Source organism: Salvia miltiorrhiza, chromosome 2, assembly GCF_028751815.1.
Source record: "Salvia miltiorrhiza cultivar Shanhuang (shh) chromosome 2, IMPLAD_Smil_shh, whole genome shotgun sequence".
In the NCBI taxonomy this organism is placed as follows: domain Eukaryota; kingdom Viridiplantae; phylum Streptophyta; class Magnoliopsida; order Lamiales; family Lamiaceae; genus Salvia; species Salvia miltiorrhiza.
Window position 1 is genome coordinate 35634017 of NC_080388.1, and position 21859 is coordinate 35655875.

Genomic DNA, 21859 nt, shown 5'->3' on the forward strand with positions numbered 1-21859 from the left:
GTTGCCATTTTAGCGTTTGGGTGAATGAGACTATGCGTGTAATGTGTGTGTGCATAGAGAGAGAGAGAAGAGAGAGAGAGAGAGGACTGCGCTGTGTTGCCAAGAATCTTTTCTCCTTGAAGAGGTGGATGCGTTTTTGGGGGTCTTGGTGTTTTGAGTCAGGGTAGGAGGAGGAGGAGGAGGCGCCACGGCATGGCTCCCTATGGCGGCCCTCGCCGGAGATGGAGGCGAGGCAGAGCAAGGGAGAAGAGGGAAGGAGAGAGATAGAGAGGAGGGTGACGGGGCAGAGCAAGGGAGAGAGATGGTGGCTCCCGATTCCATTTCTTTAGTTTTTTCTTTTTTTTATTCCACGTGTACTTCCAACATAGCGCTTCGCCGAACACGTCAAATACCGATTGCCGGATTATTTTTGCGGGACGCAAATAAGAAAAAAATGAAACGATGGGTATTGTTTTGTAAATATGCTTAGGGTATGATATATTTGAGAAAACGCACAAACGATGGGCCATAACACTACAAAAAAATTAGCTTTAAAGGACACCTAAAAATGTCTCAATAAATAGTTTATTGCAACATCTGACTTTTCTCCACATTGATTTTTAGTGTCGCGTGTAACAGTGTAGCTAAAGGGTTAACTAGCTATTGAGACACTTGATAATGTCCAAATAGCTTAATTATTAACCAGATTTAAAATTGTAATACAACATTTACTAATGTCATGAAAGACCAGTAATACAAAAGATATAAGAAAATGATTAGCTTAAATAGCTAAAAGACACCATGATTTTGATCATCTGTACCAAGCACCTGAAGGAATATTAAATTGAATTAACGTTCCGCTTTGTCCGATGATCGTTTCTTGGTTATTATTAATTTATCATACAACGATTAATCTTAAACATGCTCCTATGAATTTAACAGCTGCACATAGGTGTTAGAATTACTTACTTGTGAAGCGGATGCAGAGGTCGTTGATGATCGTATCGAAAGACTCCAGTTCGGATCTTTTCGACTGTATCCCACTCAGCTTTCACCATTGGATGGACAACGAGCTATGAAAGTCCCAAGCTAGAAATCACCCACGTTTCCTGCGCATCCTTTCTGCTCTTAAAACCCTAATAATTATCAGTGTGTATATCCTGAGAGCTGACAGCTGTATTATATAATACAGAACAGAGGAGGGGGCGCCAGTTACTAGGCCTGGGCGATTTCTAGCCCTACTTGGGCTAGGAGACATTGGGCCAGTCCAGGGACCAGATACAAGGAATAAAGATGGGCCTCAAATAAATTAATTTATCTATGGTCAGCCCAGACCATATATAATTAATTTATAAATATCAGTTCATTCCACTAGAGAACCGATATCTGACAAACTTATGAGAAACAAATACGAAGTAAGCCACGTGGGATGGACCGTTACTCATATTGCTAAACACTTTGTCTAGAGACCGCATGTGGAGGTCTAGTAATAATTTCAATTGCTTAAAATTATTAAAACTGCTTAGTCTTTTTAATTCAAAAGGTTTGTTCATGCTCAAGCACATAATCCTAATCATGCTTTACTAGAACGCAACATGTAAAACATGCTTGCAGAATTCTAAAACATGCTTAAGAAAACGATAAACCTACTATCATGCTTGTCTAAGCGCAATTAATAAAGCATATTAACAAGCAGAGACGAACAAAAGCAGGTAAAGAGCATAAGGGATTAACACCAAGATATGCAAAGAACAGTAATAAAGAATTAAAAATTCTTCGTGACCCATTCGTGGAATCCCAACATCTATTCTATTTTTAAAGAAAAATAAAATAAAATAAACCCAAAAACTAAACTTGGCCCGAACACATTAGGCCCGTCTTTGGAATTAGGGTTTGGGCCCCCTCGGGTTTGAGACACGCAGCCAAACCCTAGCTGCTGCCGCCACCTCCCAAAACAGCCCCCCACGCTCGGCAGCAGCCGGCCGCCGCAGCAGCCCGGCGTGCCAGCCACCAGCGCGAACGGCCGCCCGGTCGGCAGCCCACCAGCATCGTCCGGCAGCAGCAGCAGTCCAGCGCCTCCAGCAGCTCCAGCGCACGGTGACAGCCGCGACATCAGCTCCAGCAGGCGGCAACAGCAGCGGCAGCACGCCGCCCGCCGGGCGCGCAGGCGCGGCCCCGGGCGCGCACTCGCCTCACCTCCAGCGCACGTCCAGAACTGAGAGCAGCAGCGGCCGCGCGGCGCCTGTCTGGGCACGCTGCGTACGGCGTGCTAGCACCCGCGCACGCGCAGCCCCTCGGCGCCCGCAGCCCCATGTGCCCGGTTCCGTGCGCTGCCTCCTTACACCGTTCATCGTCGTTGAATCATCGTCGTTCTTGTCTCGTTCCTCAGTTTTTACAGATTACAACGGAAAAACAAATACAATTTGAAAACCTAATCTAACCACGGATTTTCTCACGGTGAAAAACGATTACAACGTCAAACGACGTATTCCACGAATCAACAGACCACGAAGAACAACAGCAGGAAAAACAACGCACATTATTAATCGTACATAAATTAATAATAGATCCAAGAAATTAATCCTAGGCTCTAATACCAATTGAAGGAATATTAAATTGAATTAACGTTTCGCTGTGCCCGATGATCGTTTCTTGGTTATTATTAATTTATCATACAACGATTAATCTTAAACATGCTCCTATGAATTTAACAGCTGCACATAGGTGTTAGGAATTACTTACTTGTGAAGCGGATGCAGAGGTCGTTGATGATCGTATCGAAAGACTCCAGTTCTGATCTTCTCGACTGTATCCCACTCAGCTTTCACCGTTGGATGGACAACGAGCTATGAAAGTCCCAAGCTAGAAATCACCCACGTTTCCTGCGCCTCCTTTCTGCTCTCAAAACCCTAATAATTATCAGTGTGTATTTCCTGAGAGCTGACAGCTGCATTATATAATACAGAACAGAGGAGGGGGCGCCAGTTACTAGGCCTGGGCGATTTCTAGCCCACCTTGGGCTAGGAGACATTGGGCCAGTCCAGGGACCAGATACAAGGAATAAAGATGGGCCTCAAATAAATTAATTTATCTATGGTCAGCCCAGACCATAATTAATTTATAAATATCAGTTCATTCCACTAGAGAACCGATATTGACTTACCCCTTTATTGCCGGTGATGAGTCGGGGCTTGTATTTAGACTTATTAAATCCTCGTATTTAAAACATCCGACATCCATTAATTAATTATAGCTCTGACAGCCTTAATTAATTAATCTCTTTGTAATCCTTAAGCAGTACCACTCAAACCTTATTATTGCGCCTGAATTTAATCAACCTGCAGGGTTTAGCGCAATAAACATTATTGAGCTCCTTAAGGGGATGTCATTATCCTATACGGATACGAGTACTAATACAAATGATCAAATATCATATATTAACCGCTATCACCCAAGATACAGAGTACTCAAGTTACTATATAACTGTCGCTCATAGTAAGTCAAAGTGATAAGCGAATCAACATATATATCTGAAAACTTATTAGTATTAAGATCTTATAAGTTACCGAGATCTTGATTCTTCACTTAAGTCAGATAGAAGAATACATCTCACTGTGGTCCTATCAATACGTTATGACGTACCAGTATAGATAAGTAGTCAAGACAAACTACTTCCATCTATACCGCAGCCTAAACCAATAACTTGTCCTAGAGTTATTTCGGCTGTGATTATATTATATCTCTTAAGGTTATTCCAATTATACGGTCTTCTGTGATCTACAACACACCATATAATCTACTTATATAGAGATAAAGAACATGCATATGCAATCATGAACCCAATCAAATAGGAGATAGAATAGTGAACACATGAATCATTGTATACAAGCATAAAACGTTCTTGCTTTCAGTATACAAATCCAACAATCTCCCACTTATACTAAAGCAAAACTTTTAGTATACAATGTGTCTAAATACTAGCTATTACAACAAACACTTCACTTCTTCTCCCACTTATACTGAAAGTTTTTCTCTAAGTGGGTGGCATCAACCGCAATCCTATCCCTCAAGCATGCTTCTCGTAGGCCTTTTGCGGCAAGCTCTTCGTGAAAGGGTCAGCTAAGTTCTCCAATGTATCAATCTTCTCAACTAGCACATCTCCTCTGTTTACGATTTCTCGTATGATGTGGTACTTTCTCTCTATGTGTTTGGTCGCCTTGTGGCTCCTGGGTTCCTTAGAATTTGCCACTGCACCCGAGTTATCACAATAAATTATGATACTCTTAGGCAAATTAGGCACCACTCCTAGATCCAAGAGGTAGTTCCGGAACCATACAGCCTCCTTAGCAGCTTCAGAAGCAGCTACATATTCGGCTTCCATGGTGGAGTCTGCAATACATTTCTGCTTTGCACTCCGCCATGATACAGCTCCACCTCCCAAGGTAAACACATAGCCAGAGGTAGATCTCTTCTCATCCCGGTCAGCCTGGAAATCCAAATCGGTGTAACCTAAAGGAGATAGACTATCTGATTGGTAAACTAGCCTATAATCTCGAGTCCTCTTCAGGTACTTGAGAATATGCTTTACCGCAGTCCAGTGTCCTGGTCCAGGGTTCGACTGATATCTTGCAACCATGCCAACGACATAGCAAATATCATGTCTCGTGCAAAGCATTGCATACATGAGGCTACCTACGGCGGAAGCATAAGGTATCTTCCTCATTTCCTCAACCTCACTAGGTGTCTTAGGACACATGTCCTTAGACAGAGGAATGCCATGTCTGAAAGGTAGCAAGCCTTTCTTGGCATTTTGCATGCTAAAACGAGCAATCACAGTATCAATGTAGGACGCTTGAGATAAGCTCAACATCATTTTCTGGCGATCACGGACAACCTTGATCCCCAGGATGTACGCTGCATCTCCTAAGTCCTTCATTTGAAACTGTTCGGATAACCACTTCTTTATGTCCGATAATAGCTCAACATTGTTGCCAATGAGGAGGATATCATCTACATAAAGTGCAAGGAAAACCACGTCGCCATTGGCATCTAAACGGTACACGCAACTTTCGTTTTCACAACGAGTAAATCCATAGGATTTAATCACCTCGTCAAAACGCTTGTTCCATGACCTTGAAGCTTGCTTAAGTCCATAAATGGACTTCTTCAACTTCCAAACAAGATGCTCTTCGCCCCTTTTCACAAACCCTTCGGGTTGCTGCATATGGATGTAATACCCCGTTTCCTCGAGCTAAGTTTAGAATAATTTTGAACTTAGATTTAAGATGATTCACGCCGGATTGAGAAAAAGAAATTATTTAATTCCAACAAAAATGATTTACAAAAGCATTTGTAAATTTTTAAGTTATTTAAATTTTTGTGCATTGCATATTTATTTAATTAAACATTCAAGCATTTTATGAGTGGACTTTATTTTTTTTAGTTGGGCCTAAATGAGTATTTGCATAATTTTTACAGTGGGCCTTATTTTATTTAAATTGGGCTAAACTATATTTCAAGCCCATAACAATTTCTAGTAAAGTATTAATTCCTCTTGCTGATTAAATTTTGAGATTTTCCTTCCAAGCAACAGTTTTTAAGAGAGAGCAAAACGTGTATTCTCCCTAGCCACAATTCTATCTCTCATCTTTGGCCACATCATTTTTCTTGAACGGCAAGCACAATCACCTCAGCCACATATTTTTCTTGAGAAGCAAGTTCTATCATATTTCTGCAAAAGTAATTCACCCTATTTAAATCTCGTTCTATCATTCCCAATTTACAAACCAGCAAATCAGCTACTGATTTACTTCTTACTCTGTTCGTAAATCTCTGCTCTTTATCACTACAGAATTTCCACTGGTAACTTTAATTATTTTATAAAGCTTTATTCACAATTTTCTTCATTGTTTTCATATCTGCCCAAAACCAAAACTTTACAACAGAATTCTGTTTTCAAATCAAAACATGCATACATCGATTTTTCTGTAATTTCCATAAGGAAATAGAATTAGTGTGGAAAGAAATGGAGAATTAGTGAGAACTGGAAGGTTGGTTGGGGGAGGAGGCGGATGGGCGGTGCTAGATCTGGAAAAGGAGGGGCGCCGGCTGGGCTGTGCTGCTGTCGACGCGGAGGCGGCGATGGCGGTGCTGCTGCTAGCCGGGCGAGCGACAGGGGAGAAGCGTGGTTGTGGCGGTGGTACTGGAAGGCGACGAAGGGTCGCCGGAGAAGGCGCGGTCGCGGCTGCGGCTGATGCGGCGAGGACAGGGGCAGGGGAAGAGGAAGAGAGATGAGGGAGGAGGGCGAGAAGTGAGGGGTGAGAGGGAGATAGGGAGAAGAGGGAGAGGAGGCGGAGCCGCTGGTCTCCGCCGACGGCGCTGCCGTCCGGTGGCGCGGCGGCAGGAGGCCGAGAGGAAGAGGGCCGAGGGAGGAAGGGAGAGAGGGAGTGAGCAGCTGTGGGTGTGTGCGTGAGAGTTGTGTGTGTGTGTTGGGTGTGATAGTCAAAATGAGGTTTTAATTAGGGTGAGTTGAAATGGGCTTTGGGCCTAGTTTGGTTTTAATTTAATGGGCAGTTGGGCCGAAATTTATTTAGTGTTGGGCTGTTAATTCCTTTTAACTAGACTTATAATAAAGTTTGATTAATTTATTTAAATAATAATATTAATTTATTATTATGTGCATATATTAAGTATAATTACTTATTATATGAGTAGAGCATGAAATGAGTTGCATTAAATATTTTGCAAATAAAAGTGTTTATGATTTAATTGGTTATTTATTTTTCCAATTACAAGAGAAAGTCGAGTAAGAATATTGTTGGTGTTCTTAACTCAAAAGAATTGTTTTCATTTATTTATTTATTAAATTTTGAAACCCGGCGTGATGAATCATAGAATGTTAAGCACTTTACCGTGACTTGAGTTTAGATTAAAGAGACCTATTAAGAATAGATTTCTTGTAGGCTTTGAACGTCAGGAGGATTAGCACGGCTATTCCGATTCAAAGATAAGGTTAAACGACGGGTTTTGCCTAAACAGGTGGGCTTATTTTTCCAAATGTATGATTTAGCTATTAAGCTTAAATGTTCGTGAAATATAAACTGTTTATCCAATAAAATGTTTATGTGCACTCTGCTCTGTTTAATGCTCGCCACAACGAATCAATTGAGGTTCTCTTATAGCCTAACACGTTATTTGAGAATTGTGTACACCGTTAGCTGACTCGGTGGGTTGATCTCCATTCGGGCACTAACTAAGAGGCGTTATAAGGGTGCTTGCTGGATGTGTTCCGAAGCATGTAATGAAAGGGCCTGCCTGGGTAGCGTCCCGAGGTCAAAAGTAAACTTGTCTGGGTTACGCCCGCAGTTCAAGTAAATGGGAGAAATGGATCCGTCGGTGGCTAAAAGGTCCGGGATCATAGCGAGTAACAGAAATGAGTGTGACAACCGCGCGCAAATTATATATATATATATAAAACGAAATGTTTTAACATGCTTAGAAGTTCTTTCACTTCAAAAACCTTCTAAGTCATGTCAAGTATGATTGGATAAACTGTTCTTCCGATTATGAAATGTTTCAAAAGTTGCAGCCCACTAAGTACATTAGTACTTAGCCCAAAAATACTTTCAAATGTTTTTCAGGTTAGTGGCTGGTGCTGACGGGGCGAGCTGAGGCTAGGGTTCAACTCCGTATTTTGTCCTCCGCTGTTACACTAGCTCTTTTATCGTTTGTTTCTCTAAACATAAGACCTTTATGTAAATCCTGAATTATGATTCTTATCGAGTTTAGACTCTCAACTTCTATATATATTTTGCTGAGCCGAGACTATTATTTCACAAGTATTTCATTCTAAATGTTGGTTATCAGAAGCATGACACTAAACTTGTGATCCAAAGGGGACTAGCCCGACTTGTTATTTTATTCGGGTTTTAACAAGGTTGTTCCTTGTTTATTTCTATGAATTAGTTGCACCTCGATTATAGTTTATCAATTCTAGAATTGGGGTGTGACAGAGTGGTATCAGAGCATAAGTTTTCTTTCATGTCTCTGATAACCAAAAGCTTCTAAAGTTGAGTCTAGATTAGTACCTCTAGACTTCTAAGAAAGTTGTTGAACCTCAGCTCGCCGTCACACTGCCGCAAGTAAGGTACGTTTTAAAAGTTTCAAAGTTATTAAATATTTTGAAAATTTTCAAGAAGTGCGCGCTTTCAATGAATAATGCTATGTGAATTGCTTATCGCTTTCCATATGCTATAAGTTATGAATTGCAAATCGCTTTCATATTGTTATTTTGAGTCTTCGAACTCATATAACCAATGTTATATCGTGTTAGGGACTACCCGAACCCTTAACGATAGTTTCATGTTTGGGACTACCCGAGCCCTTAACGAATCAATGATAAACGGTCGAGTTAGATTCCTTGAATCTTTCCGGCAAAAGTAAAGTTTTTAAAGGAATGAGACATTTATTGTCCACGTGTTTTAAAGGTTTCAAAAGAAACAAACAAATGAATGAACGAATGACAGAGTTTATTTTATCGTTTTAGGTTCACTGCCTATACGATCAGAATGAAGGGTCCTCTTACAACTGTTTGAGTACCGCCCAAGAATGCCTTGGGAATGTTAGTCGTGATAGCTCTGCTTGATCGATTAAAGTAAGGACTGGTAAGATAGAAACGTTTAACATAGACATGTTATAATGTAGAAGCAATGAGATGAGATTAAGGTTTCACTTAAGTACTCCACTAAGTTAAGATCAGTTTCCACATAGAGTTAGCCTTCACAGGGTTACACTATAGAAGCGATATACCTTGTGTATATCTATGTATGTATGTATGCATGTGGAATGAGTCTCACTGTTGTGTTGTTTTCGTCCGTAATTCAGAATGGAAGATGCGCCAAGAGGACGCGGTAGGGGACGGGGACGTGGTCGCGGACGCGGCAGGGGATTCGTCCCTGAACAACCTGTTCCACAGGTAGCACCGAATCGTACTGCTGAAGAAAAGTTTCGTAAGGAAAAGCCTCCAATGTTTGATGGTCTGGGTGATCCCACGGACGCCGAGAAATGGGTCAGGGCAGTGGAGCGAATCTTCAGCTACATCCGTTGCGATGACGAAGACAAAGTGACTTGCGCGACTTACCAACTGGTAGACGAAGCCGACTTCTGGTGGGAGTCGGTGAGGCGCACAATGACTGAAGAACAGTGGGAAAATTTCACATGGGAAGATTTTAAGAATGAGTTATACGAGAAGTACATACCAGGCTGCTATCGACAGAAGAAACAGAACGAGTTCTGGAATTTGAAGCAAAGGGCTGGGACAGTGACTGAGTATGACAGGGCTTTTAACCAGCTGTCACGATATGCACCAATGTTAGTGGACACTGATGAGAAGCGCGCAGAGAAATTCAGGAACGGACTGCGCCACGAGATATCGATCTCCCTAGCGAGTCAGGGAGGTCTCACTTACGCACAAACACTGAGCAGGGCTCTCACCATTGAGTCATTGCTACCAAGGGAGAAAGGAAAAGCTCCGGGACAGTCTGGATTTGTACCACCTCAAGATGGTGGTAAAGGAAAAAGAAAGTGGAACGAGAGAATGGGTGGAAACCCTGGAAATGGAAATGGATTTGGGAAGAAACCATGGGCTGTAAACCAAAATCAGAATCAGCCTCAGAACCAACAACATCAGGCAATTATTAAAACACCTTGCCCGAAGTGTCAGAAACTCCATCTGGGAGAATGCCTGAGAGGAATGAACGTCTGCTTTACTTGCGGAGAAACTGGGCACTATGCTCCGGCATGCCCAAGGAAGAGAGGAGGAGCACCTCAACAGCAACAGAACCAGGGTCGTGGAGGACACCGGGGGCCGCCCCAAAATGCTAGGGCCTATGCCCTTAACCAAAACCAAGCAGCGGGAAACCAAGGAAACTTGGCAGGTATGATAAATGTCTTTGACGTGCCGATAATAACTTTGTTTGATACTGGAGCATCCCACTCTTTCATATCACATGCTGCTTGTAAGAGATTAGAACTGACTCCACAATTGGCTGAGACAACTTTAGAGGTTAGCACCCCTGGTGGTGGAAGATTGGCTGCTAAGGACGTTATCTCGAACTTAGAGCTGAACATAGGTGCTGAAACGTTTAAGGCAAAATTGTATGTCATCGCTATAATAGATTTTGACATGATCCTAGGGATGGACTGGCTTACTCAAGTCGGTGCCACGATACTGTGTAACGAGAGAAAGATCTCTTTCCAATCCGCTGGAAAGGAGAAAGCAAGTTTTCATGGCATAAGAATGGGAGGGAGAGTACCAGTGATTTCAGCAATGAAGGCCACAAAGATGATAAGAAAGGGAGAATGTCGGGCTTTCCTTGTCAGTTTGACAGGAGAACCTGAAGCAGAGAAAACGATCGAAGAAGTTCGCGTGATTCAAGAGTTCAAAGATGTCTTTCCTGAAGAATTGCCTGGTTTGCCACCAGACCGACAATTAGAATTCACGATAGATCTGGAACCTGGAGCAGCACCAGTGTCCAAGGCACCATACAGAATGGCCCCGCCGGAGTTACAAGAATTGAAAGTGCAACTACAGGAATTGTTGGACCTAGGTTTCATACGACCTAGCGTATCACCGTGGGGAGCACCAGTCCTATTCGTCAAGAAGAAAGATGGTTCACTAAGGATGTGTATCGATTATAGAGAATTGAACAAGCTCACGATAAAGAATAGATATCCTCTTCCGAGGATAGACGACCTGTTCGATCAGTTGAGAGGAGCCGGTGTGTTTTCCAAAATTGACCTAAGATCTGGTTACCACCAACTCAGGATGAAAAGAGAAGACATCCCAAAGACAGCGTTTCGAACGCGTTATGGACATTACGAGTTCACCGTGATGCCTTTTGGATTAACGAATGCCCCAGCAGTTTTCATGGACCTGATGAACCGAGTTTTCCATCAGTATCTCTATAGTTTTGTCTTAGTGTTCATTGACGACATCCTCATATACTCTAAGACTGAAGAGCAACACGAGGAACACTTGCGCATCGTACTCGAAACCCTGCGTAATGAGAGACTGTTTGCCAAATTCAGCAAGTGCGAGTTTTGGTTGAAGGAAGTGATGTTTCTCGGTCACATAGTGTCGACTGAAGGAATCAAAGTAGACCCCGCCAAGGTCGAAGCAGTCAAGAAATGGAAGGCACCATCGAATGTCAATGAGATCAGAAGTTTCCTCGGTCTAGCAGGTTACTACAGAAGATTCATCGAAGGATTCTCGAAATTGGCAAGGCCAATGACTCAGCTTTTGAGAAAATGGACTAAGTATGTTTGGTCCGAAGCTTGTGAACGAAGTTTTAAGGAGCTCAAGATAAGGCTAACTACTGCACCAGTGTTAGCAATACCAGAAGAGAATGAAGAATTTGTGGTGTACACTGATGCCTCGAAATTAGGATTGGGTTGCGTGTTGATGCAAAATCAGAAAGTGATAGCATACGCGTCTCGTCAATTGAAGCCCCATGAGCTGAACTACCCGACTCATGATTTAGAACTAGCAGCCGTCGTACACGCGCTGAAGATTTGGAGACACCACCTCTATGGAGTTAGGTGTGAGATCTTTACAGATCATAAGAGTTTAAAGTACTTCTTCGAGCAAAAGGATTTTAACATGAGACAACGAAGATGACTCGAATTAGTAAAGGATTATGACTGCACCATCAGTTACCACCCGGGAAAAGCGAACGTAGTAGCTGATGCCCTGAGTCGAAAGACGAAGGCCAAACTGGGATATCTCATCACCTAGCAGAAGGAACTGATTCGTGACTTCGCCTCACTCAGTTTAGAAATTGTTCATCCTCCAGACACAGTATCGGGTTGTGTTGCTGCATTGATAGCTAAACCTGATTTGAGAGAAAGAATTGTGCAAGCACAAAGAGAAGATTGGTTCTTGGAAAAGATGCGTCTTGCTGCAAGAACGAATGAAACGAAAGGATTCACTGAAGCAAAGGATAACGCACTTATGGTTGGTGAAAGATTGTGTGTACCACACAAAGAAGAGTTAAAGAACGAAATTATGAGCGAGGCTCATGATACTCCTTACACTGCACATCCAGGCAGCACAAAGATGTACCAGGATTTGAAGAAAATTTTCTGGTGGAAAGGAATGAAAAGAGATATAGCGTTGTTTGTGGAACGATGTCTCGCTTGTCAACAAGTGAAGGCTGCGCATCAGAGGCCGTATGGAATGCTGCAACCACTACCAATCCCCGAGTGGAAGTGGGAGCACATCAACATGGACTTCGTAGTGAGCCTACCGAAGTCGGCACGTGGAAACACTGCAATTTGGGTCATAGTGGACCGATTATCAAAGACAGCACACTTTTTTGCCAATTCAAATGACTTTTGGATTGGAGAAACTTGCAAAGTTATATGTCAAAGAGATAGTACGCCTTCACGGTGTACCTGTATCTATCACGTCAGATCGTGACACCAGATTCACATCGCGTTTCTGGAAAGGTTTACAAGAAGCAATGGGCACTCAGCTGAACTTCAGCACAGCGTACCACCCTCAGACTGACGGGCAGTCAGAAAGAACGATTCAGATTCTAGAAGATATGTTGCGAACGATTGTCGCAGACAAAGGTGGAAGTTGGGAGGATTTGTTACCTCTCGTGGAATTCGCTTATAACAACAGTTATCAAGCAACAATTGGAATGGCTCCATATGAGGCTTTGTATGGCCGAAAATGTCGATCACCACTTTACTGGGATGAAGTGGGTGAAAGAAAGTTGTTAGGTCCTGAACTGGTCCAACAGATGGTTGAGAAAGTCGACCACATCAAGCAAAGAATCAAAGAAGCTCAAGATAGACAAAAGTCTTACGCTGATAAACGCCGATCAGAGTTAGAATTCAATGTTGGGGATCGAGTTTTCCTCAAAGTTTCTCCCTCAAAGGGAGTTATACGTTTCGGAAAGAGGGGCAAGTTACGACCCCGTTATATAGGACCTTTTGAGATCCTAGATAAGATAGGCCCCGTAGCCTATAGGTTGGCTTTGCCGCCCAGTATTGGAGACGTGCACAACGTATTTCATGTCTCTCAGTTAAGAAAGTATGTGTTTGATCCAAAACATGTGATTAAGCACGATGAAGTGGTCCTAGCCCAACACTTAAGTTATGAAGAAAAACCAGTCCAGTTACTTGATCGCAAGGTTCAAGTTTTACGGAACAAGAACATTGTTCTTGTCAAAGTGAAATGGAACCATCATGGGATGGAAGAGGCCACATGGGAACTTGAAGATTCAATGAAAGTCAAGTATCCCGAGCTAGATTACCAAGGTATGTAATTTCGGGGACGAAATTTTCTTTAAGGAGGGAGGGATGTAATACCCCGTTTCCTCGAGCTAAGTTTAGAATAATTTTGAACTTAGATTTAAGATGATTCACGCCGGATTGAGAAAAAGAAATTATTTAATTCCAACAAAAATGATTTACAAAAGCATTTGTAAATTTTTAAGTTATTTAAATTTTTGTGCATTGCATATTTATTTAATTAAACATTCAAGCATTTTATGAGTGGACTTTATTTTTTTTAGTTGGGCCTAAATGAGTATTTGCATAATTTTTACAGTGGGCCTTATTTTATTTAAATTGGGCTAAACTATATTTCAAGCCCATAACAATTTCTAGTAAAGTATTAATTCCTCTTGCTGATTAAATTTTGAGATTTTCCTTCCAAGCAACAGTTTTTAAGAGAGAGCAAAACGTGTATTCTCCCTAGCCACAATTCTATCTCTCATCTTTGGCCACATCATTTTTCTTGAACGGCAAGCACAATCACCTCAGCCACATATTTTTCTTGAGAAGCAAGTTCTATCATATTTCTGCAAAAGTAATTCACCCTATTTAAATCTCGTTCTATCATTCCCAATTTACAAACCAGCAAATCAGCTACTGATTTACTTCTTACTCTGTTCGTAAATCTCTGCTCTTTATCACTACAGAATTTCCACTGGTAACTTTAATTATTTTATAAAGCTTTATTCACAATTTTCTTCATTGTTTTCATATCTGCCCAAAACCAAAACTTTACAACAGAATTCTGTTTTCAAATCAAAACATGCATACATCGATTTTTCTGTAATTTCCATAAGGAAATAGAATTAGTGTGGAAAGAAATGGAGAATTAGTGAGAACTGGAAGGTTGGTTGGGGGAGGAGGCGGATGGGCGGTGCTAGATCTGGAAAAGGAGGGGCGCCGGCTGGGCTGTGCTGCTGTCGACGCGGAGGCGGCGATGGCGGTGCTGCTGCTAGCCGGGCGAGCGACAGGGGAGAAGCGTGGTTGTGGCGGTGGTACTGGAAGGCGACGAAGGGTCGCCGGAGAAGGCGCGGTCGCGGCTGCGGCTGATGCGGCGAGGACAGGGGCAGGGGAAGAGGAAGAGAGATGAGGGAGGAGGGCGAGAAGTGAGGGGTGAGAGGGAGATAGGGAGAAGAGGGAGAGGAGGCGGAGCCGCTGGTCTCCGCCGACGGCGCTGCCGTCCGGTGGCGCGGCGGCAGGAGGCCGAGAGGAAGAGGGCCGAGGGAGGAAGGGAGAGAGGGAGTGAGCAGCTGTGGGTGTGTGCGTGAGAGTTGTGTGTGTGTGTTGGGTGTGATAGTCAAAATGAGGTTTTAATTAGGGTGAGTTGAAATGGGCTTTGGGCCTAGTTTGGTTTTAATTTAATGGGCAGTTGGGCCGAAATTTATTTAGTGTTGGGCTGTTAATTCCTTTTAACTAGACTTATAATAAAGTTTGATTAATTTATTTAAATAATAATATTAATTTATTATTATGTGCATATATTAAGTATAATTACTTATTATATGAGTAGAGCATGAAATGAGTTGCATTAAATATTTTGCAAATAAAAGTGTTTATGATTTAATTGGTTATTTATTTTTCCAATTACAAGAGAAAGTCGAGTAAGAATATTGTTGGTGTTCTTAACTCAAAAGAATTGTTTTCATTTATTTATTTATTAAATTTTGAAACCCGGCGTGATGAATCATAGAATGTTAAGCACTTTACCGTGACTTGAGTTTAGATTAAAGAGACCTATTAAGAATAGATTTCTTGTAGGCTTTGAACGTCAGGAGGATTAGCACGGCTATTCCGATTCAAAGATAAGGTTAAACGACGGGTTTTGCCTAAACAGGTGGGCTTATTTTTCCAAATGTATGATTTAGCTATTAAGCTTAAATGTTCGTGAAATATAAACTGTTTATCCAATAAAATGTTTATGTGCACTCTGCTCTGTTTAATGCTCGCCACAACGAATCAATTGAGGTTCTCTTATAGCCTAACACGTTATTTGAGAATTGTGTACACCGTTAGCTGACTCGGTGGGTTGATCTCCATTCGGGCACTAACTAAGAGGCGTTATAAGGGTGCTTGCTGGATGTGTTCCGAAGCATGTAATGAAAGGGCCTGCCTGGGTAGCGTCCCGAGGTCAAAAGTAAACTTGTCTGGGTTACGCCCGCAGTTCAAGTAAATGGGAGAAATGGATCCGTCGGTGGCTAAAAGGTCCGGGATCATAGCGAGTAACAGAAATGAGTGTGACAACCGCGCGCAAATTATATATATATATATAAAACGAAATGTTTTAACATGCTTAGAAGTTCTTTCACTTCAAAAACCTTCTAAGTCATGTCAAGTATGATTGGATAAACTGTTCTTCCGATTATGAAATGTTTCAAAAGTTGCAGCCCACTAAGTACATTAGTACTTAGCCCAAAAATACTTTCAAATGTTTTTCAGGTTAGTGGCTGGTGCTGACGGGGCGAGCTGAGGCTAGGGTTCAACTCCGTATTTTGTCCTCCGCTGTTACACTAGCTCTTTTATCGTTTGTTTCTCTAAACATAAGACCTTTATGTAAATCCTGAATTATGATTCTTATCGAGTTTAGACTCTCAACTTCTATATATATTTTGCTGAGCCGAGACTATTATTTTACAAGTATTTCATTCTAAATGTTGGTTATCAGAAGCATGACACTAAACTTGTGATCCAAAGGGGACTAGCCCGACTTGTTATTTTATTCGGGTTTTAACAAGGTTGTTCCTTGTTTATTTCTATGAATTAGTTGCACCTCGATTATAGTTTATCAATTCTAGAATTGGGGTGTGACAATGGATGTCTCTTCCTTCTTCAAGGAAACCGTTTAGAAAAGCGGTTTTGACATCCATTTGCCAAATTTCAAGGTTCATGTGGGCTGCTATGGCAAGGAGTATTCGGATAGACTTAAGCATGGCAACCGGCGAAAAAGTTTCATCGTAATCTATACCCTGTTCCTGGGTATAACCTTTCGCCACCAGTCTAGCTTTAAAAGCTGCGACTTCGCCATCCGAATCTCGCTTTCTCTTGTATACCCACCTACTACTATAGCTTCGAAGCCATCAGGTAGTTCAGTTTTCTCGTATACATCCATAGCAGTCATGGATTCTATTTCAGAAACCATGGCGTTGTACCAAGAATCTGCATCTATATCTTTCATCGCTTGTCTAAAGTTATCTGGGTCGGTGTCCTTTTGTTCATCAACAGGAAGAAGATCCGAAGACTCTCCCAAGAACATAAATCGATCGGGTTGAACTACAACCCTCCCACTACGACGAAGTGGCGGTGGTACAGCTGTGACAATGGTTTGTGCAGTATCCTGCGGTGCATTCACTTGCACACTTGGCTGGGGTGATGGAATCGCCTGTCCATTGCCTTCGATTTCTTGAAGGACAATCTCGGATCTTGACTTGTGTTCATTTATATAATCCTGTTCCAAGAATCGTGAGTTGATGCTAACAACCACTTTCTGATCCTTAGGATTATAAAAATAAGCACCTTTCGTTTCCTTAAGGTATCCTATAAACAACATTAACTCGCATCTAGGCTCCAATTTCTTCGCTTCCTTGTCTAGCACGTATGCAGGACAACCCCATACCTTTATATGGTTCAAGCTGGGCTGACGCCCTGACCATAACTCGATAGGAGTTTTAGGAACCGATTTGGACGGTACCCTATTTAGCAAATAAACCGCTGTTTCCAAGGCATATCCCCAAAACGAAATAGGCAATGATGCATAACTCATCATTGATCGTACCATTTCCATAAGAGTTCTGTTTCTTCTCTCTGCTACACCATTCTGTTGGGGAGTACCCGGTGCTGTCAATTGGGATGTAATCCCACATTCTGACAAGTATTGTAAGAACTTGTTTCCGAGGTATTCGCCACCGCGATCAGACCGCAATGACTTGATAGATTTACCCCTTTTCTTCTCCACTTCTGCCTTGAATTCTTTGAATTTCTCAAAGCATTCAGACTTGCGTTGAAGTAGGTAAATATACCCAAATCTTGAGTAATCGTCAATGAAAGTGACGAAATACTCATACCCTCCACGAGCCTTTGTGGACATCGGTCCACACAAGTCAGAGTGAATCAATTCTAACACATGCGAGGCCCTATTCCCCTTGGCCTTAAAAGGCCTTGCCGTCATCTTTCCTTCTATACAGGATTCGCAGGTTCTAAATGGAACAACTTGAAAGTCTTTCAAGACTCCATTTGAAACGAGCCTTTGGATCCTATTTAGATTGATGTGGCCTAACCTTAGGTGCCACGCATGCGTATATTGTTCATGAGAATAATACTTCCTCTTATTCGGATTAGGACAGATTTGTGATGTAGATGCAACATGGACATAATTTTTAATTGGACATGTAATAGTATAGAGAGAGTTGTTCAAAATTCCAGAACAAATAGTCATGTTATTTTTCATGATAGAGACGCCTCTATCAAAAGTAACAGAATATCCATCCAAAAACAATTTTGAAACATAAATTATGTTCCGCCGAAACTCCGGCACATATAAAATATCTCTTAAAACTAAAATGTCATCACCAAAACATAAAGATAAATCTCCAATAGCAACAGCTGCGACCTTCGACGCATTGCCCATGGAGATGGTGATCTCATCACTTTCCAGCTGCCTTGTCGGCTTGAAGCCCTGCAAGGTGTAACAAATATGATCAGTTGCCCCCGTATCCACTACCCATGAATGAGTAGAAAACGAAGCTAAACATGTCTCAGTTACTAGAACTTGTGACGTACCTTGTCCCTTTGCCTTGAGCATCGGACAATCTTTTTTCCAATGCCCAGTCTTGCCGCACTTGAAGCACTTTCCCTTTCCCGTCGGCTTCTTCACGCCGCCGGTAAGGCCATCCACTTTGGCTTTGCCACTCCCACTAGCTTCGTTGTCATTCTTGCCCTTTGGACCTTTCCACTTCTTTTTCCCGCCTTTCGACGAAGAAGCAGATCCCTTGGCAGCGACAAGAACCTCTTTCTCCTTCCGCGTGCCCATGACTCCCTCCGTCGTAACTAGAGCATTCAACAACTCATTAAGAGTATAGTTGGCCTTGCTCATAACGACATTGAGACGGAAGTTCTCATAAGATTTAGGGAGAGTGTTGAGGATGATATCGACTTTGGCTTCGCCTTCGATACCCCCTCCTAGAAGATCAAGCCTGTCAAACAAATTTATCATATGCATGACATGATCGTGCACAGAACTGCCATCGCTCATCTTACATGCCAAGATTTCTCTCATCATGTTAAAGCGGGCAGATCTTTCGGACTCCCCATAAACCTCAAAGAGATTCAACATGATCGTAGTCGCGTCGTCCATACCCTGATGCTGGAGTTGCAAAGTTTGCGGCATAGTCATCATAATATAGCACTTGGCCATATTATTCGACTTGTGCCACCTCCTATGCGCCTCACGTTCCGCATCAGTCGACTGATCAGTTAAGGCCACGGGACGTGGAGTGGTAAGCACAAAACTGTGCTCATCAGTGTCAAGAATATACATAATATGGCGTTTCCATTCGGTATAGTTAGGACCGGTGAGAGGATTGTTTGCTAGAATATTAATGATCGGAGACATAGACATATCTGAAAGTAAACAATTTAAACATGTAAGAACATGAAAGCACATAGTTCGTAACAATAATATTGTAACCTTTTGATAAAACAATATTAATGAAACCTCCAACGGCTCAAGGAATCTCATGTGCAAGCCACGTGGGGTGGACAGTTACACACGAACTCCTCAACCAGACTATTCATCTAGTCATTTAATTTCCATGTCAACTTAACCTTTTGACAAAAGAAATTAATAGTTGGCACCTTAACTAGACCATATCATCATCAAGAAGGGACTCCTTGGGGAGTTGTACATTGTACTTGATATGATATCTAAGCAATGACCACATTTTAACCTTGAAAATTAAATTCTCGAAATTGACATACTCACTCGGACCATGCCGCTTTCAATTTAATTTTCTTGGTTATCTTATTTAATTCCATTCTCCAAAGTACTTGTGAAAATTACACAAGTAAGCCACGTGGGGTCGACAGTTACTGCATAACTCCCACTACTTTAATGGTTTAAATATTTTTTATAGAAACCTCTTCTGACAAACTTATGAGAAACAAATACGAAGTAAGCCACGTGGGGTGGACCGTTACTCATATTTCTAAACACTTTGTCTAGAGACCGCATGTGGAGGTCTAGAAATAATTTCAATTGCTTAAAATTATTAAAACTGCTTAGTCTTTTTAATTCAAAAGGTTTGTTCATGCTCAAGCACATAATCCTAATCATGCTTTACTAGAACGCAACATGTAAAACATGCTTGCAAAATTCTAAAACATGCTTAAGAAAACGATAAACCTACTATCATGCTTGTCTAAGTGCAGTTAATAAAGCATATTAACAAGCAGAGACGAACAAAAGCAGGTAAAGAGCATAAGGGATTAACACCACGGCATGCAAAGAACAGTAATAAAGAATTAAAAATTCTTCGTGACCCATTCGTGGAATCCCAACATCTATTCGTGACCCGGCGTGCCAGCCACCAGCGCGAACGGCCGCCCGGTCGGCAGCCCACCAGCATCGTCCGATAGCAGCAGCAGTCCAGCGCCTCCAGCAGCTCCAGCGCACGGTGACAGCCGCGACAGCAGCTCCAGCAGGCGGCAATAGCAGCGGCAGCACGCTGCCCGCCGGGCGCGCAGAGCGCGCAGGCGCGGCCCCGGGCGCGCACTGCCCCTGCCGGCTGCTTCCCCGTCGCTCACCCAGCCCCAGCCCGCCTCGCCTCGCCTCCAGTGCACGTCCAGAACCGAGAGCTGCAGCTGTAACGACCCGACTTTTTATTAAGGATTATATACTTTTAATTACTGATTTAAGGATGTATTATGGTAATTAGAGTTCAGCATCCATTAATAAAATACGAACTTATATGAATTTGATAATTTATATATGTGATGATTTATTTTTTTATTTTCAATAGATGATGCACTCAAAATATATTTTGAGTCCATTAATTTATTGTGGAGAATTTAACACTGAAGTGTTAAATGTGAATCTTTTATCGATTGTTTACTTAAGCCCATGAGTAATTTAATTTATGTTAGAAGCAAGCTCAAATGGATTTTATGCTTCAATAAGAATTAGGCTTATATGTCTTAATGTATTTAAATGAGTTTGGAACCATATAATTAATATATTAATCTCTTAGATATTTTAAGTTGAATAATCCTAAGCATGCTGAATCCTAAGCATGCTGAAGAAATTCTTACTACGCATGCTGAAGGAAATTCTTCAGTCTTACATGCCAGCTGAAGAGTTCATACCTGTAAGTTGAAAAAAATTCCACAATCCTCATCCATCCAAACCACCCCATTTTTCTTTAAAACCACAGCCATTTTCACCATTCTCACACCACCATTATCAACTACTGCAGCCCAATTTCACAGCCAATTTTAAGGTAATGCAACAAAGAAATTTCTGCATCTTTCCATTCTCTTCCCAAATTGATTTCTAATTTTTGTATACAATATCTGCAGAGACTATTATCCACCTACTCAAGGTATCATCACCCTCAGGGAACCACCAATTCATACCAATTCATACGGCTGTTCAGATATTTCACAACATGTTTACATATGCACATATGAACTGGAATTTATAGACTAGTTCAGTTTCAAGAAAAGAATTTCAGATTTCAATAAGCATTTACAGTATTTGATTTCTGCTCAAAATCCTATGCTATTTTGTGAACTAAATTGTGGCTTGAACCTACTGTGTGTGTGAGTCGAAATCAGAGGGGACGGCAGCCGCGGTGGCTGCCGGCGGTCGACGGTCGGCGACGGAGCCGAGGTGGTCTCCGATCTGCCAAAGAGAAAAAAAAGAGATGAGTATTTCAGATTTTTAATTTAGAAAATGAAAAAAAAAGGGGGAAAATAGAAAAGGAAGAAATTAGGGCTTACCTTAGGCTACCCGTCGATCCAGAGAGAAAGGCGAGAGAGCCGAGGGTGGCGCGGCCTATCGCCGCTGCTCCTCCGGCGAATTCCGTGGCGGCGACGGCTGGATCGAGCAAGAGAGGGAGATGATGAACAGTGTTCCGATCTAGAGATCTAGAAACCGAGAGAGAGAATCAGGGCGGCAGGCGGCGGCCGTGCTCTTCCACGGCCAGGCGATGGCCGTGAACATCCGTGGCGTTGAACGGCGGTGGCGGATCTGCCATGGAGGAGGAGCGGAGGCGACGGAGCGGCGGCGTGGCTACGCTTGCTGCGCCTTTCCAGCGGCCGAGATTGAGCGAGAGAGATAGAGGAGAAGGCGACGGCGAAGGCGAAGGCGATGGCGAGGCGGCGCGCCGGAGGCGGCGCCGCCCTCAGCCGAGCAGAGAGAGGGTCGGGAGAGAGAGAGGTCCGAGAGATAGAGAGAGAGGTCCGAGAGATAGAGAGAGAGAGAAACTTGTGTGTGTGTTGGGAGGTGTTTGTGTGTGTATATTTAGGTTAGAAAAGGGAGCCGGGT

The 21859-nt window shown here is 42.4% G+C and overlaps 1 long non-coding RNA gene across 1 annotated transcript; it reads right to left on the reverse strand.

Moving 5' to 3' along the window:
- Nucleotides 1–21024: 21024 nt before the first annotated feature.
- LOC131012187 (uncharacterized) lies at nt 21025–21449 on the reverse strand. Its single transcript, XR_009097226.1, has 2 exons — nt 21313–21449; nt 21025–21214 (listed from the first exon to the last, which is right to left on the reverse strand). It is a non-coding gene; the product is annotated as an uncharacterized LOC131012187 (long non-coding RNA).
- Nucleotides 21450–21859: the final 410 nt, after the last annotated feature.